This window comes from Mobula hypostoma, chromosome 31 (genome assembly GCF_963921235.1).
Source record: "Mobula hypostoma chromosome 31, sMobHyp1.1, whole genome shotgun sequence".
NCBI lineage: Eukaryota > Metazoa > Chordata > Chondrichthyes > Myliobatiformes > Myliobatidae > Mobula > Mobula hypostoma.
This window is the reverse complement of record NC_086127.1, coordinates 4,032,501-4,048,956: the sequence shown is the minus strand read 5'-3', so window position 1 is coordinate 4,048,956 and position 16,456 is coordinate 4,032,501. Positions and strand designations below refer to the sequence as shown.

Genomic DNA, 16,456 nt, shown 5'->3' with positions numbered 1-16,456 from the left:
GAGCTTCAACATGGCGGCGTGGTCAGGATGATGGAATCCCTGGCCTCCCAAGCGACCTCAGCGAAGAGACCTTGGGCACCAGCAGTTCCGCAGATGCTGGAAATCCAAAGCCACGGACGTACGCACACCCACACACGCAATGCTGGTGCAACTCAGCAGGTCGGGTGGCGTCTATGAAAAGGAATCATTTCGACTTCCTTCTTCGAGGCTTCCTTGAACATCTTCAAATTAAGATCTTCCTAGTTACTTGCCTGCACTCTGTTGTATCTGTATTAGTGCTTCTCTCTCTCTCTCTCTCTCTCTCTCTCTCTCTCTCTCTCTCTGTCTCTCTCTCTCTCTATCTATCTATCTATCTATCTATCTCTCTCTCTCTGTCTCTCTCTCTCTCTATCTATCTATCTATCTCTTTCTCTATCTCTCTCTCTCTCCATATATTTATATAGATATATATATCTCTATCTCTCCCAATCCATCTCTCTCACTCTCTCGCTCTTTCTTTGTCTCTCTCTTCCTTTTTCTCTCTTTCTTTGTCTCTCTGTTTCTATCACTATCTCTGCCCCCTGTTCTATCGGCCCAGCACATCACACAAACCAATCTTCCGTCCTTGGACTCACTTTACACCGCACGCTGTCGGAGCAGTGCTGCCAGGATAATCAAGGACACAACCCACCCAGCCAACACACTTTTCATCCCTCTTCCCTCCGGGAGAAGGCTCAGGAGCTTGAAGACTCGTACAGCCAGATTTGGGAGCAGCCTCTTTCCGACTGTGATAAGACTGCTGAACGGATCCTGACCCGGATCTGGGCCCTAGCCTCCAAATATCCGGACCTGCCTCTCGGTTTTTTTTTTGCACTACCTTACTTTCGCATTTCTATTTTCTATTTATGAGAGTCGAAAGGAGCTCTTCCATTTTCCATCTTCTTTTCCCGTTCAGGGGGCTCGTTATTTCTCCCCGGTGATGCTGCCATGCCTGCTGAGGTCTCCCCGCACGATCGGCCTGTTTTAAGAAGCATTTCAGCGCGCTCAGCGTGGGGACGTGGCATTTCACAAGGCGGGCAGAAATTACCCTGACGACACCCTTGGGTTCAGGAAACCTGATGGTTGAAGGGTAATTACTGGTCCCGAACCCGGTGGTGTGGGACATAGGGCTGCTGCACCTCCTTCCCGATGGCTGCAGCAAGAAGAGACCAGGACCAGGTTGGTGGTGGTCCTTGCTTCCTCGTAGATGAGGGCTGTGATGGACTGGGCTGCGTCCATTATTTTCGTAGGCTTTTCCGTTCTTGGGCACACCAGGCCGTACAGGATGCTCTCCACTGTGCAGCTGCGGGGGTTGCTCAAAGTTTTTAGACGCCGCGCTGATATTGGGCAAACTTTGAAGAAAGTACGGGCACCTGCCGTGCTTTCTTTGCAACAGCGTTTGATCCTCTGATACGATACCGCCAAGAAACTTATAAAGTTTCTGACCTTCTACACCACTGCCCCCTCTAGGCTGCGCAGGTGCGCGGCCGCGCAGTAACTGAAATGCCCCCGCGCACGTGGCCGTCGTTGCCGCGCAGCTGGACTGAAAATTTCTTTTATATGATGTTTGATTAAAGTGCTGCCCAGTTTTTAGGCTGTGGTCGGGGGTGGGGGGGAGGGATCCTGCTCAGAGGAATTCCAGGAATGATGTACGTCACTAACTACAGGAAAGGTCTGTTGCCGTCAGAAGGGAGGACGGGGATATAAGGGTAAAAGTGCCTTGGATGTCCAGGGAGGTGATGAATTGAGTCAACAGAGAATCGAAAAATAGGTACATCTTCAGAAGTTAGGATCAAACGAAGCACATGAGGAGTATGAGGAATGCAGAGAGGAAATAAGGAAGGGAATTAGGAAAGTCAGGAAAAGCCATGAAAAGTCCTTGACAAGTAGGAATAAGGTGAACCCCAGGCATTCTATACATACACCACAAGCAAAAGGATAACCAGGGAGAGGTTAGATCCGCTCAGTGATAAAGGGGGGAGCATTTGCTTGGATGCGGAGAATGTGAGTGAGGTACTGAATGAGTACTTTGCCTCAGTATTTGCCAAGGATTAGATTACATTATGGGAAGACTCAGTCCTCGTTTATTGTCATAAAGGGGATGTGTAGGACCAGGAGATCAGTGCTGAGCGCATAAATTCGTTAGGACGTTTAGAGGTCAAGGAAGAGGAAGTATTGGGGCTCCTAATGAGTATTAAGTTGGAAAAGTCCCCATGGTCTGAGGGGATTTGCCCCAGGTTGTTGAAGGAGGCAGGAGATGAGATGAGAGGTGAGATGGCTGGGGCCTTGACCAGCATCTGCACGTCCTCTCACGGCACGGGCAAGGTCCTGGAGGACTGGCGAGTACCTCTACGTAAGAATGGAACAAGGGAAAATCCTGGAATCTATAGACCGGGATAGGACAGAGGAGAATTTGGAAATCTGTGGCCTTATGAGGCAGGACCAGCATGGCTCTTTGTGGGTCAGGTCGGGTCTGACCAACTTGATTGAGTTGTTTTTGTGTGTGTGTTGATAAGGGGACGGGAGGGATTGAGCGGGGTAAGGCAGTGCATGTGAAGTTATCCACTTTGGTGGCAAAAATAGGAAAACAGATTATTATCTGAATGGTGGCCGATTAGGAAAAGGGGAGGTGCAACGAGACCTGGGTGTCATTATACACCAGTCATTGAAAGTGGGCATGCAGGTACAGCAGGCGGTGAAAAAGGCGAACGGTATGCTGGCATTTATAGCGAGAGGATTCGAGTACAGGAGCAGGGAGGTACTACTGCAGTTGTACAAGGCCTTGGTGAGACCACACCTGGAGTATTGTGTGCAGTTTTGGTCCCCTAATCTGAGGAAAGACATCTTTGCCATAGAGGGAGTACAAAGAAGGTTCACCAGATTGATTCCTGGGATGGCAGGTCTTTCATATGAAGAAAGACTGGATGAACTGGGCTTGTACTCGTTGGAATTTAGAAGATTGAGGGGGGATCTGATTGAAACGTATAAGATCCTAAAGGGATCGGACAGGCTAGATGCGGGAAGATTGTTCCCGATGTTGGGGAGGTCCAGAACGAGGGGTCACAGTTTGAGGATAGAGGGGAAGCCTTTTAGGACCGAGATTAGGAAAAACTTCTTCACACAGAGAGTGGTGAATCTGTGGAATTCTCTGCCACAGCAAACAGTTGAGGTCAGTTCATTGCCTATGTTTAAAAGGGAGTTAGATATGGCCCTTGTGGCTACAGGGGTCAGGGGGTATGGAGGGAAGGCTGGGGCGGGGTTCTGAGTTGGATGATCAGCCATGATCATAATAAATGGCGGTGCAGGCTCGAAGGGCCGAATGCCCTACTCCTGCACCTGTTTTCTATGTTTCTATGTTGTCTCCGTGTTTTCGGTGAGGCGTTTGACAAAGTCCCTCATGGGGGGCTAATCCGGGGTCCGTGTCGAATTGGCTGCTTGGATTCAGACCGGCTTGTGCATGGAAGGTGGTGGTCGAAGCAATTTAATCGAGCTGGAGGCCTGTAATTTGTGGAGTTCCACGGGGATCTGTGCTGGGACCTCTGCTGTCTGTGATGGATTTAAACGACCCGGATGAAAATGTAGATGTCATGATTCCGTCTGGCTCTTCCCCTTTAACGCTCCTTTCTCTCTGATTATACCCTCAGTTCAGCCATTAGATTTCCAATTGCTGCTGGTTTACTTCATCACAGTACACCTGGTTATCATCGGAGACTGTGAAATAAGTACGAAGGCGTCACTATCACGGGCTGTCACTTTGTTGGTCTATTCTCCCGTGATACCTCGTTCTCTTGCCCGATTAGAACCGTTAGTTCTCAGTTCAGTTCCAAGTTCAGCTCTAGTTTCAAGATAGTCCCTGTAAATCCCGTCTCCTTGTCAAGATTCCTGCGGTTTGCTGTTTCTACGTTCACGTCCACGCCAGCATCCCCAACTCAGTCGCCGTGCCGGTGTCCTGCAGTTGGGTTCTCCTCAGCCGCCCCGTGCAACAGTAGATGGGTGGGTTAGTAAGTCTGCGGACGATACCAAGGTTGGTGGAGTTGTGAATAGCGTGCAAGACTGGCAAAGAATACGGCGTGATATAGATCAGTTGCGGAAATGGGCAGAGAAATGGCAGATGGAGTTCAACCCCGGTAGGGGTGCGGTGTTGCCCTTTGATAGGGCAAATGCAAGGGGGCAGTACACTGTGAAGAGCAGGATCCTTGTTGCTGAGCAGAAAGTTCTTGGGATCCAAGTTCAGAGCTCCTACAAAGTGGCTGCACAGGTCGACACGGTGGTTAAGAAGGCTTATGGGGTGCTCGCATTTCTACCCAGTTGACACATTGGGTTCGAAAGTCGGGAAGTTCTGTTGCAACTTCATAAAACTCTGCTTCGGCCACATTTGGAGAACTGGATACAGTTCCGGTCACCCCCACTCTGGCGAGGATGTTGAGGCTTTGGAGAGGGTGCAGAAGAGGTTTAGCAGAATGCTGCCTGGTTTAGACGGCATGTGTTATAACGAGAGGCTGGATAGTTATCACTCACATAGGTCATGAAATTTGTGTGTGTGTGTGTGTGTGGGTGTGTGTGTGTGTGTGTGTGTCTATGTGTGTGTGTGTTTTTGTGTGTGTTTGTGTGTGTGTGTGTGTCTGTGTCTGTGTCTGTGTGTGTTTTTGTGTGTGTCTATGTGTGTGTGTATTTTTGTGTGTGTTTGTGTGTGTGTGTGTGTGTGTCTGTGTCTGTGTGTGTGTGTGTGTCTGTGTGTGTGTGTGTCTATGTGTGTGTGTTTGTGTGTGTGTGTCTATGTGTGTGTGTGTGTTATTGTGTGTGTGTGTGTGTGTGTCTGTGTGTGTGTGTGTGTGTATGTGTCTGTGTGTCTATGTGTGTGTGTGTGTGTGTCTGTGTGTCTGTGTGTGTGTGTGTGTGTGTGTGTGTGTGTGTGTGTGTGTGTGTGTGTGTGTGTGTGTGTGTGTCTGTGTGTGTGTGTGTGTGTGTGTGCCAGTAGTTCGGTGCAAGGCAATAGACGCGCGCCTAAGTCTTCAGCACCGCACTGTAGTATTACTAAGAACATAAAATATTATCATAAGACATAGGAGCAGAGTTAGGCCATTCAGCCCATCGAGTCTACCCCCGCCATTCCATCATGGCTGATCCCGGATATCCACCCAACCCCATACACCTGCCTTCTCACCCTGTCCTTTGATGCCCTGACCGATCAGGAAACGACCAACTTCCGCCTCAAATATACCCACCGATTTGGCCCCCACCGCCAGTCTGTGGCAGAGCACTCCACAGATTCACTACTCTCTGGCTAAAAAAAAATTCCTCCTTACCTCTGTTCTGGAGGGTCGCCCCTCAATTTTGAGGCTGTGCCCCCTCTAGTTCTGGATACCCCCGCCACAGGAAACATCCTCTCCGCATCAAACCCTATCCAGTCCTTTCAATGGAGACACTACTGTAGGAAAGGCGGATGAGCTTGGATCAGCATGTGGAATTACGACATTGCACTGAGACTTGATTGCCAGAAGGGTCAGGACTGACAGGTCAACGTGAAGAGGTACACGGATGGGAGGGGTGCGGAGTGCTGTGGTCCTGGCGCGGGTCGAATGGGAATTAGTGGTTCGGAACGGACTAGACGGGCCGAAGGGCCTGCTGCTGAGCTGGCCGTGCTCTATGACCCCAGATGCCTGCCTACCGCCCCTGGTAGCTCGGTCAATATCCCGTCCATTCCCCCCCCCCCCCGAGTGGGGGAACTGATGGTTCACTCCAAATCTTTGCCCCCCCCCCCCACTCCCCCGCCGGTCACCGTAACCTCTGTCCCCTACCCTGGGGTCGAAAGGCGAGACTGGCGGCTGTGGGCGAGCCGAGGTGCCCACAGCAGAGCCAGCCGGAAAGGAAGCAGGCTATTCAGCCCATCTGGCTAGCACCGACCCATCTAAGCCGGTCCTGTCCGGAGTCAGACTTTCATCGTGTCTCACTGTAAGAGAATCTCGTCGCCAACTTACCGCGAGAGACTTTACCCTGCCGGGACACAGATCCCGGTACAAGGTTAACCCTTTCATACGTGATCCCGGGGAGCCGTGGTCTCACGCCGCTTCCAACGTCGGTTTGCATCTCAGCTTCTGGGCGATAGCCAACAGCCAAGCGTACTCGGTTCCGGCGGTTTCAAGACGCACTCGTTGGATCCCGGCAAGTCTGCAGATGTTCCTGCGCGGTACACAAAATCGGCATTGCACATCTGCAGCCGGTTTCTCCATTAGCCAGACGGTCTCGGCCAAAGGTCAACCGTACGTCACCTCTGGCATGACGCAAGCAAGGCAGCGTCGACACCTTATCCTGTCACCCCCACCACCCCCCGTGACGCAATGCTTAGCTCGTCAGGCTTGACAGCAAAGTTCAATTCCATGTTTTTTTTTTCCTCTTAAAGTCCTAAAGAAAGCTTTTGGCACGTTTAATAGGTACGTTTAATGTCAGAGAAATGTATACAATATACAGCCTGAAATTCTTTTTCTTCGCAAATATCCACGAAAACAGAGGAGTACTCCGAAGAATGAATGACAGTTAAATGTTAGATTCCCCAAGCTCCCCCCACTCACACAAAAGTAGCAGTAAGACAATGACCCCCTCCCCTCCCTCTCCCACCAGCAAAAAAAAGCATCGTCGCCCTCCACCGAACACTCGAGCGTGCAGCAAAGCATCAATAAACACATAGACTTGCAGTACCCCAAAGGCTACTCGTTCACCCGGTAGTCGACATACCACAGGCTCTCTCCCTCTCTCTCTTCCTAATAAGGGAAAACGAGATGTCTTCGTTTCACGGCGAGAGGGGAGACATAACAGATAGCTGGCTGATTTACGTTGTTAAATGCCTGCTGCGTCGCTTTTTCCGAGGCTCTGTGCCCAAACAACCCGGGTGTCCGGGCACACAGCAGCCAGCGACCAGCTCGCTGCTTCCGATCTCCCGTGCTCTCCCGCGACGCCTCGGTCGGCGTCTCCTGAGCCACGAAAATCCGGCACCCTGAAGGCGCGCTAGTCTCCCAGGCCGCGTCCTTGGGAGATGGAAAAGTGGCCTTCATCAACCAAAATATCGGGTACAGGAGATGGAATGAGATGTTGAAGTTTCATAAGACGTTGGTGAGTCCTGATTTGGAGTATTGTGAGCAGTTCTGGTCACCTACCTACTGGAAAGATAACAATAAGATTGAAAGAGTGCAGAGAAAATTTACAAGGGTTTTACCGGGTCTTGAGGACGCGAGTTATAGGGAAAGATTGACTCGGTGAGGATTTTATCCCCTGGAACGTGGAAGACTGGGGAGAGATTTGATAGACGTATACAAAATCTATGAGGGGTACAGAGAGGCTTTTTGCTCTGAAATTGGGTGAGGTGATAACTGGAGGTCATAGCTTAAGGGCGGGGGGTAAGAAGTTTGAAGGGGAAACATGTGGGGGAACTTCTTCACTCGGAAGGTGGTCAAAGTGCGGAGCGGGTTGCCAGCATAAGAGTGGTGGATGCGGCCTCAGTGTCAACGTCAAAGAGAAACTCGGACCGGTACGCGGAAGGGAAGGTTGTGGAGGGCTGTTGGCCGTGGTTGCAGGTCGATGGGGGCGAGGCAGATTAATGATTTGGCTGGTCCAGAGGGGTCGAAGGACCTATTTCTATGCTGGGAGTGGCGGGGTGGAGGGAGATGCGTCTCCACCAGAGGAGGTGCAAGGTAACCCCTCCCTCCGCTGGCCTGCAGGTCACCCTCGGGCAAGGTGCCCCCACCCCCGGATCAGGGTCACGTGAAGCCGTGGGGAGAGGTGGTGGATGGTCGTATGAGCAGCCGGTGCTGATCACGAATCCTGGTTATGCGGCCCCCGACGCCAGGCAGCCGCTCTCTGCGGAATACTGACAATGGGCTGGGGGAGTCACCCCGACTTGTGAAGACTCTGCCCAGAAGACGGCAATGGCAAACCGCTTCGGTAGAAAAATTTGCCAAGAACAATCAGGAAGAGCATGATCGCCCGCGTCATACGACACAACACATAATGATGATGTCATACGACCCATCCATGGTGATGACGTCATACGACACCGCACATAATGACGATGTCATACGACAGAGCCCATGATGATGACGTCATACGACACCGCACATAATGACGATGTCATACAGCACGGCACACAATGAATGAATATTCTATGAATCTATGACTGTGACTGTTTACTATTTGCACAATTGGCCTTCTTTTTGCACATTGATTGCTGGTCAGTCTTTGCCATTTAAAGATTTTCTTAAATCCTATTGCATATATCTTTATTTTCCTGTAACTGCCGGCGAGAAAACGGCTCTCCACGGTGGTGTCTGGTGACGCATGCGCTCTCGGGTGCATTTACCTTGAACTTTGAACTCAAGTACTCCGGAGGTGAATTGCCCCTTCGCCCCCGGAAGGGTACTTCAATCTCTGTGTCAAATCAAACTTGTCCCGCACATCTCTCCATAGAACTATCCTTCCTGGAGGCAGAAGAGAGAGATTGCCCGGGGGTGGGGGGAGTCCTTGATTACGTTCAACACACACAAAACGCGTGAGGAACTCAGCAGCCCAGGCAGCATCGATGGAAAAGAGCAAACGGTCGACGTTTCGGGCCGAGACCCTTCGGCAGGACTGGCGGGAAAAAAAAAGCCGAGGAGTCGATTTAAAAAGGGGGGAGGAGGGGAGGGAGAAGCACGAGGTGATGGGTGGAGCCGGGAGGGGTTGGGGCTGAAGTAAAGAGCTGGGAAGTTGATGGGTGAAAAAGATACGGAAACGGAGAAGAGGGAGTCTGATCGGAGAGGACAGAAGGCTACGGGAGAAAGGAAAGGGAGAGTAGCACCAGAGGGTGGTGATAGGCGGGCAAGGTGAGAGAGGGGAAAGGAGATGGGCAATGGTGAAATGGGGGTGTGCGGCCATGAGTGCAAGTTGGAGAAATCGATGTTCATGCCATCAGGTTGGAGGCTGATGGAATATAAGGTGTTGTTCCTCAGACCTGAGTGTGGCCTCGTCCCGACAGTGGAGGAGGCCGTGGATGGACATATCGGAATAGGAATGGGAAGCGGAATTAAAATGCGTGGCCACTGGGAGATCCCGCTTTTTCTGGCGGACGGAGCGTAGGTGCTCGGCCAAGCGGTCTCCCGATCTGCCTCGGGTCTCACCGACGTACAGGAGACCACACCGGGAGCACCGGATGCAGCAGGTGACCCCAACAGACTGACAGGTGAGGTGTCGCCTCACCTGGAGGGACTGTTTGGGGCACTGAACGGCAGTGACGGAGGAGGTGTGCGGTCAGGTGTAGCACTTGTTCCGCTTGCAAGGATAAAGGCCGGGAGGGAGATCAGTGGCGGGGGTAGGGCGGACGAAGGGACAAGGGAGTCGCGTAGGGAGCGATCCCAGCGGAAAGCAGAAAGCGGGGGTGGGAGGGGGGAGGAGGGAAAGACGTGCTTGATGGTTGGATCCCGTTGGAGATGGCAGTCCAACTCCTCGGCCTGAAACGTCGACTGTTTACTTTTTTCGCCCCACAGATGCTGCCCGGCCCGCTGAGTTCCTCAAGTATTGTGTGTGTGTGTGTGTGTTGCTCGGATTTCCGGCGTCTGTACATTTTCTCTTGTTTGTTCCTTGATTACGTTCAATGCTTTCCCGGGACAGCGGGAAATGTAGACAAGAGTGCGTGGAGTGGGGAGGTGGGTCTCAGGACGCGTCGAGCTGCGTCCACGGCCCTCTGCAGATGCGGCCCGGATAGGATGATTTCCGCGGCGCATTAGCGATTTGTTTTTTTTTTAATCGGATGGTGTTTCCATTAAAAATAGCACCGCATGTTTCTGAGGAGCACACACGAAAATGCTGGACGAACTCGCCCAGGTCAGGCAGCGACTGTGGAGATGAATAAACGGTCGACTTTTCAGGCCGACGCTACATGTTCTGAGGTCTAGCCGCCTTTTGCCGTCTTTCTTGCGGGGAATAAAAAACATCCCCGCCCGTTCGCTTTAAAATTGCCCACTCCCACCTTAGAAATATGAATTAGAATTAAAACCTTTCGATGTAGGGACATGGGCTTTTCTTATTTTAACACTTCGTGTCTCGATGTGTGAACTTAAAAGTCATCGCCTGAACAGGGACTTGAACCCTGGACCCTCAGATTAAAAGTCTGATGCTCTACCGACTGAGCTATCCAGGCTCTGAGTTAGTAGCGGCCCCGTACGCCCTCTGCTGCCTGGCTATCCCACTGCATCGCTTGTTCCAACTGATTTAAAGCTTTAACGTTCAAAATAAATGCATTACCAAAGTAAATATATATCTTATCACAGGCGACCCTGAAATTAATTTTCCATTGGGCGTACTCAATAAATCTATAAAATGATAACCTTTAATGAACGGAAGATCGTTCAACTTGGTCGTATTCAACCAGAGCGCAGAAGACAACAGACTGTGCAAATGCAAAAGTAAAAGCAAGAAATATTTTTTTAAAAAATAAATAAATAAGCGGCAAATATAGAGAACATGAGACTAAGAGTCCAAGAAAGCGAGTCCACAGGTTGTGGGAGCATTCTCAATAACGGGGCGAGTGAAGGCTGGCTTCGTGACAGGAGTCAAACTGGAGGCTGCGGTTTAACATAGGACCCTCCCCCCCGGGAAAACCTTGGCAATTCTGGACGATGTTTCTCACCCTCCGGCTGAACAGAGGAGCACGTTTACTGATAAGAGTCAGACAACCGCGCTGCCCCAAAGAGCGCTATGCGACGTCATTCTGACCCTCGGCATTTAGGCTCCATAATGAGTCAACCTTTGGCCGGGGAAGTGATGACCCCCTCCTACTTGAGGTAACTTTTTTTTCACTCTTCCTTACTTCTCTTCTAACGTTTGTACATCAGTGCACTTGTAATGCTGCTGTGACACAGTAATTCCCTTTGGGATCGATAAGGTATCGATCTATCTATCTATCAGTCTATTGTAATAGCCTGGTTAACATCTTTACTGTTACGCTGTAGGTGTTTCATCTCCCACCCCTTTATCTTTCCCTTTACTGGTTTTTCACCTGGAACCTACCAGCCTTCTCCTTCCCACCTTCTTTATAGGGCCTCTGCCCCTTCCCTCTTCAACCCTGACGAAGGGTTCCGGCCCGAAACGTTGACTGATCGTTTCCACGGATGCTGCCCGACCTGCTGAGTTCCTCCAGCGAGCTGTGAGTGTTGCTTTGACCCCAGCGCCTGCGGAGTGTTTTGTGTTGGTGTTTTATTTAGCAGTTCTGGAAGAGCTGTCTGTTCTGTTGTCTGCCTGTTTGGGTTATTGTTGAAGATGAGGGGTGATGTGGAGTGTGTGTCATCCAACCAGCGGGAGGGTTTTCTTGGTCACGGACAATAAGGGTTTTTTTTTGCTGGAGAGGAGATGAAGAGAGAAGACGTTGGGGAGAACCGGTCGCAACGTACGATCCGGTGGGAGACCCGTCTCTTCGAGATGGATTGCGAGCGACGTTCGGAAGGTGCTGTGGGGGCTTCCGCGCTGACCGAAGGCCCAGCGCGGGAGCGACAGAGACGAAGCTCCAACTTGTGCGCATTTTACAGTTTAATTAGAATGGGCCCTTTTCCATTTTGTTATTCTTTACTAACCCCAAGGCCTCCGCCGAAGGAAGGGCCGAGCTCGAAGAAGCGGCCGCGGCTGGCAGCCGACGCGGCCTCGGGCTCGAGTTCGGCGGGGGAGGCGGCCGGCGAGAACAAGCTGGGGGAGAGGTTGCATTCGGTGCTGTCGCAAGGTCGAAGAAGATGAAGCTGCACAGCCGCCAACCACGGGTTCGGGACGGCACCCACTGATTGACTAAACCTTCAGTTGAAATTCATAAATATCATTCCTTTAATCGCATGCAGTGTGGTCTGTTATTCCGTGGCATTAATTTGTAACAGGGTAGCGAATGACACAGCATCCACACGTACCGAGGTCTGGAGTGGATCAAACACACCTCAATCTCACGGGTTTGGTGGGGCCGGACGTTGTCTTCCCTGGACTTGCGTAGCCAAGGACGCCGGAGAGTTTCGCTATCTATCTATCTATCGAAGGGGGGACTTGATAGAGGTGTTTAAAATTATGAACAGGATAGATAGAGTTGACGTGGGTAGGCTTTTTCCATTGAGAATGGGGGAGATTCAAACAAGAGGACATGAGTTGAGAGTTAAAGGGCAAAAGTTTAGGGGTAACATGAGGGGGAACTTCTTTACTCAGAGAGTGGTAGCTGTGTGGAACGAGCTTCCAGCAGAAGTGGTTGAGGAAGGTTCGATGTTGTCGTTTAAAGTTAAATTGGACAGATATATGGACAGGAAAGGAATGGAGGGTTATGGGCTGAGGGCAAGTCGGTGGGACTCGGTGAGAGTAAGAGTTCAGCACGGACTAGAAGGGCCGAGATCGCCTGTTTCCATGCTGTAATTGTTATATGGTTATATGGTTATCTGTCTATCTATCTATTTCTCTACTTATCTATCTATCTCATTCCCTTTGGTTCAAGAGCGCGTGGTGGAGGGGTGAAAAGTGTTCCTGAACCGGGTGGGCTGAGTTCTGGGGCTCCTGCACTTTCTCCCTGACGCCAGCAACGAGATCAGAGCGTGTGGCGTTTCACGCGGAGGGTGACCTGCCACACGGGCTTCACACGGACCGAGGCACCGCCTGCCCTCGGGCTCCGTAGCAGAACCCGTAGGCGTTGGACCAGTGTGAGCAAAAGATGTTTCTCTTTGGCCTGTGGGGTAAACGAATCGCAACGCAGCAGATGGCCAGAGAGGCTGCCTGCGGAGGAGGTCGACCAGGCCGCTGCCAGGGTTACAGAGCAGCTCTCAGGCTGAGAGAGCTCGGCCTCTTCCCCTTGGAACGACGGAGGACCCGCGCTGACTCGATAGAGGTGTACAAGGTGATTAGAGGCTGCCATGGTCCATGTTCCAGGACATGTGCATAATAATCGATAATTACATAATAAATGTACTCTGGCTTCTGAGAGAGAGAAAACAACCTGCGCTTTTTTGAAATTACACCCTCTCACCTTAAGTGTAAATCCCTCACGAGTGAACTTTTGTGTGCTTCGTGTTGGGAACGCGGTAGCGCCTGGACCGGGACTTGAACCCAGATCTCTCCGTCGGAGACGGAGCTGATAACGGATCGGGGAAGACAGCGAGGAAGGAGGGATCACCGCGGAGGAAGCGGGTCAAGGCCAGAATAGTCATTCAACCTCCGGTGGGCGCTCTGGAGACGTATTTCCCCGGAGCCTGGATAGCTCAGTCGGTAGAGCATCAGACTTTTAATCTGAGGGTCCAGGGTTCAAGTCCCTGTTCAGGCGTTGACTTTTATATCGTGAGTTTGACCCATTGCTTTCCACCTGAACGACTTCTGGAACGCGCTTCCCGAGTTTCTGCCTGTCTCGTCCTTTTGACATCGTTGGTCGCCCCCGAGATTTCCTCGGCATTGGACTCCCGGAGTCAGAGTCGGAGACATAAGCAACTACAGAAACAAGCGGGATGAGTCGTTATAGAGAAGTTCACATGACGTAGACTGGCTCATCGGCTCACGGGTCATCGTCATACACAGGTTCACATGACGTAGACTGGCTCATCGGCTCACGGATCATCGTCATACACAGGTTCACATGACGTAGACTGGCTCACGGGTCATCGTCATACACAGGTTCACATGACGTAGACTGGCCCATCGGCTCACGGGTCATCGTCATACACAGGTTCACATGACGTAGACTGGCCCATCGGCTCACGGGTCATCGTCATACACAGGTTCACATGACGTAGACTGGCTCATCGGCTCACGGATCATCGTCATACACAGGTTCACATGACGTAGACTGGCCCATCGGCTCACGGGTCATCGTCATACACAGGTTCACATGACGTAGACTGGCCCTTCAGCTGAAGTCAGGCCCATCCGCCGGCGTTTGTCCCCAGCGATCTTCTGAAAGTTTCCAGTCAACGCCCCTGTCCACGTGTCTTTTAAATGTCTGTCATTGCCGTTCCGCGTACCCCGTCGTGGTTCCACTCTCCATTCCCATTTCGACAGGTCGGCCCACGGCCTCCCCTCCTGCTCCGCTCCTCTCCACAATGAGGTCACTCTCAGGTCGGAGGAGCAACGGTCTCCAACCTGACGATATGAAGAGTGATTTTTTTCCAACTCCTTCCCCACCACACACCCCCAGCCTCAATGCGGGCGATGCCAACAGGCTGAATAAGCTGATTGCAAAGGCGGGCTCTGTTACAGGAGTCAAACTGGACACACTGGAGGCTGTGGCGGCACAAAAGTACCCTCGGGAAAATCCCGGCAATGCTGGACGATATTTCCCACCCTCTGCATTCCACCTTGGCTGAACAGTGGAGCACTTTTAGTGATAGACGGAGACGACTGCGCTGCTCCAAACAGCGCTATATAACGTCATTCTTACCCCCGACCATTGGGTTCCATAATGAGTCAACCTCTAGCCGGGGAAATGATGACTCCCCCCAGCAACCTCTTCCTTCGCCCCCCACAGTAGCCTGGGGTACATCTCATCCAGTCCCGGCGACTTATCGACTTGATGCTTTCCAAAATCTCCAGCACATCCTCTTTCTTAATATCTACATGCTCAAGCTTTTCAGTCCGCTGTAAGTCATCCCTACAATCGCCAAGATCCTTTTCCGTAGTGAATACTGAAGCAAAGCATTCATTAAGTACCTCTGCTATCTCCTCCAGTTCCATACACACTTTTCCGTTGTCACACTTGATTAGTCCTATTCTCTCACGTCTTATCCTCTTGCTCTTCACATACTTGTAGAATGCCTTCGGGTTTTCCTTAATCCTGTCCGCCAAGGCCTTCTCATGGTCCCTTCTGGCTTTCCTAATTTCATTCTTAAACTACTTCTAGAACTCTTCATTACCTAGTTTTTTGAAACTTTTGTAAGCTTATCTTTTCTTCTTGACTAGATTTTCAACAGCCTTTGTACATCACGGCTCCTGTACCCTACCATCCTTTCCCTGTCCCATTGGAACGTACCTATGCAGAACTCCATGCAAATATCCCCTGACCATTTGCCACATTTCTGCCGTACATTTCCCTGAGAACATCTGTTCCCAATTTATGCTTCCAAGTTCCTGCCTGATAGCTTCATATTTCCCCTTACTCCAATTAAACACTTCCATAATTTGCCGGGTCCTATCCCTCTCCAATGCTATGGTAAAGGAGATAGAATTGTGATCACTATCTCCAAAATGCTCTTCCACTGAGAGACCTGACACCTGACCAGATTCATTTCTCAGTACCAGATCAAGTACAGCCTCTCCTTTTGTAGGCTTATCTAGATATTGTGTCAGGAAACCTTCCTGAAGACACCTATCAAACTCCACCCCATCTAAACCCCTCGCTCTAGGGAGATGCCAATCAATATTTGGGAAATTAAAACCTCCCACCACGACAACCCTGTTATTATTACACCTTTCCAAAATCTATCTCCCTATCTGCTCTTCGATGTCCCTGTTACTATTGGGTGGTCTATAAAAAACACCCAGTAGAGTTATTGATCCCTACCCGTTTCTAATTTCCAGTCACAGAGACTCCGTAGACAATCCCTCCATGACTTCCTCCTTTTCTGCAGCCGTGACACTATCTCTGATCAACAGTGCCATACCCCCACCTCTTTTGCCTCCCTCCCTGTCCTTTCTGAAACATCTACAGCCTGGCACTCTAAGTAACCATTCCAGCCCCTGAGCCATCCAAGTCTCTGTAATGGCCACATCATTTCTCCAAGTACTGATCCACGCTCTAAACTCATCCACTTTGTTCATAATACTCGTTGCATTAAAACAGACACATCTCAAACCATTGGTCTGAGCGCGTCCCTTCTCTATCACCTGCCTATCCTCCCTCTCGCACTGTCTCCAAGCTTTCTCTATTTGTGAGCCGACCTACCTTTCCTCCGACACTTCAGTTCGGTTCCCACCCCCCAGAAATTCTAGTTTAAACTCTCCCCAGTAGCCTTACCAAGCCTCCCCGCCAGGATATTGGGCCCCCTGTGATTCAAGTACAACACGTCCTTTTTGTACAGGTCACACCTGCCCCAAAAGACGTCCCAATGATCCAGAAATCTGAATCCCTGCCCCCTGCTCCAATCCCTCAGCCACACATTTATCTTCCACCTCAATCTATTCCTATACTCACTGTCACGTGGCACAGGCGGTAATCCCGAGATTACTATCTTCTCAACTTCTTTCCTAACTCCCTGGAGTCTGTTTTCAGGACCTCCTCCCTTTTCCTGCCTATGTTGTTGGTACCACCATGTACCACGACCTCTGGCTGTTCTCCTTCCCACTCTGGATATCACGGAGGCGATCAGGAGCATTCCGGACCCTGGCATCTGGGAGGCAGACTACCCTCCGCGTTTCTTTCCTGCGTCCACAGAATCGCCTGTCTGACCCCCTAACTATAGAGTCCTCTATCACT

General features: G+C 51.0%; 2 non-coding genes across 2 annotated transcripts; one reads left to right on the top strand and one right to left on the bottom strand.

The window, feature by feature from the left end:
• Positions 1-10,110: 10,110 nt before the first annotated feature.
• Positions 10,111-10,183, bottom strand: trnak-uuu (transfer RNA lysine (anticodon UUU)). The gene has a single exon. It is a non-coding gene; the product is annotated as a tRNA-Lys (tRNA).
• A 3,062-nt stretch (positions 10,184-13,245) lies between these two features.
• On the top strand, positions 13,246-13,318 carry trnak-uuu (transfer RNA lysine (anticodon UUU)). Its single transcript has one exon. It is a non-coding gene; the product is annotated as a tRNA-Lys (tRNA).
• Positions 13,319-16,456: the final 3,138 nt, after the last annotated feature.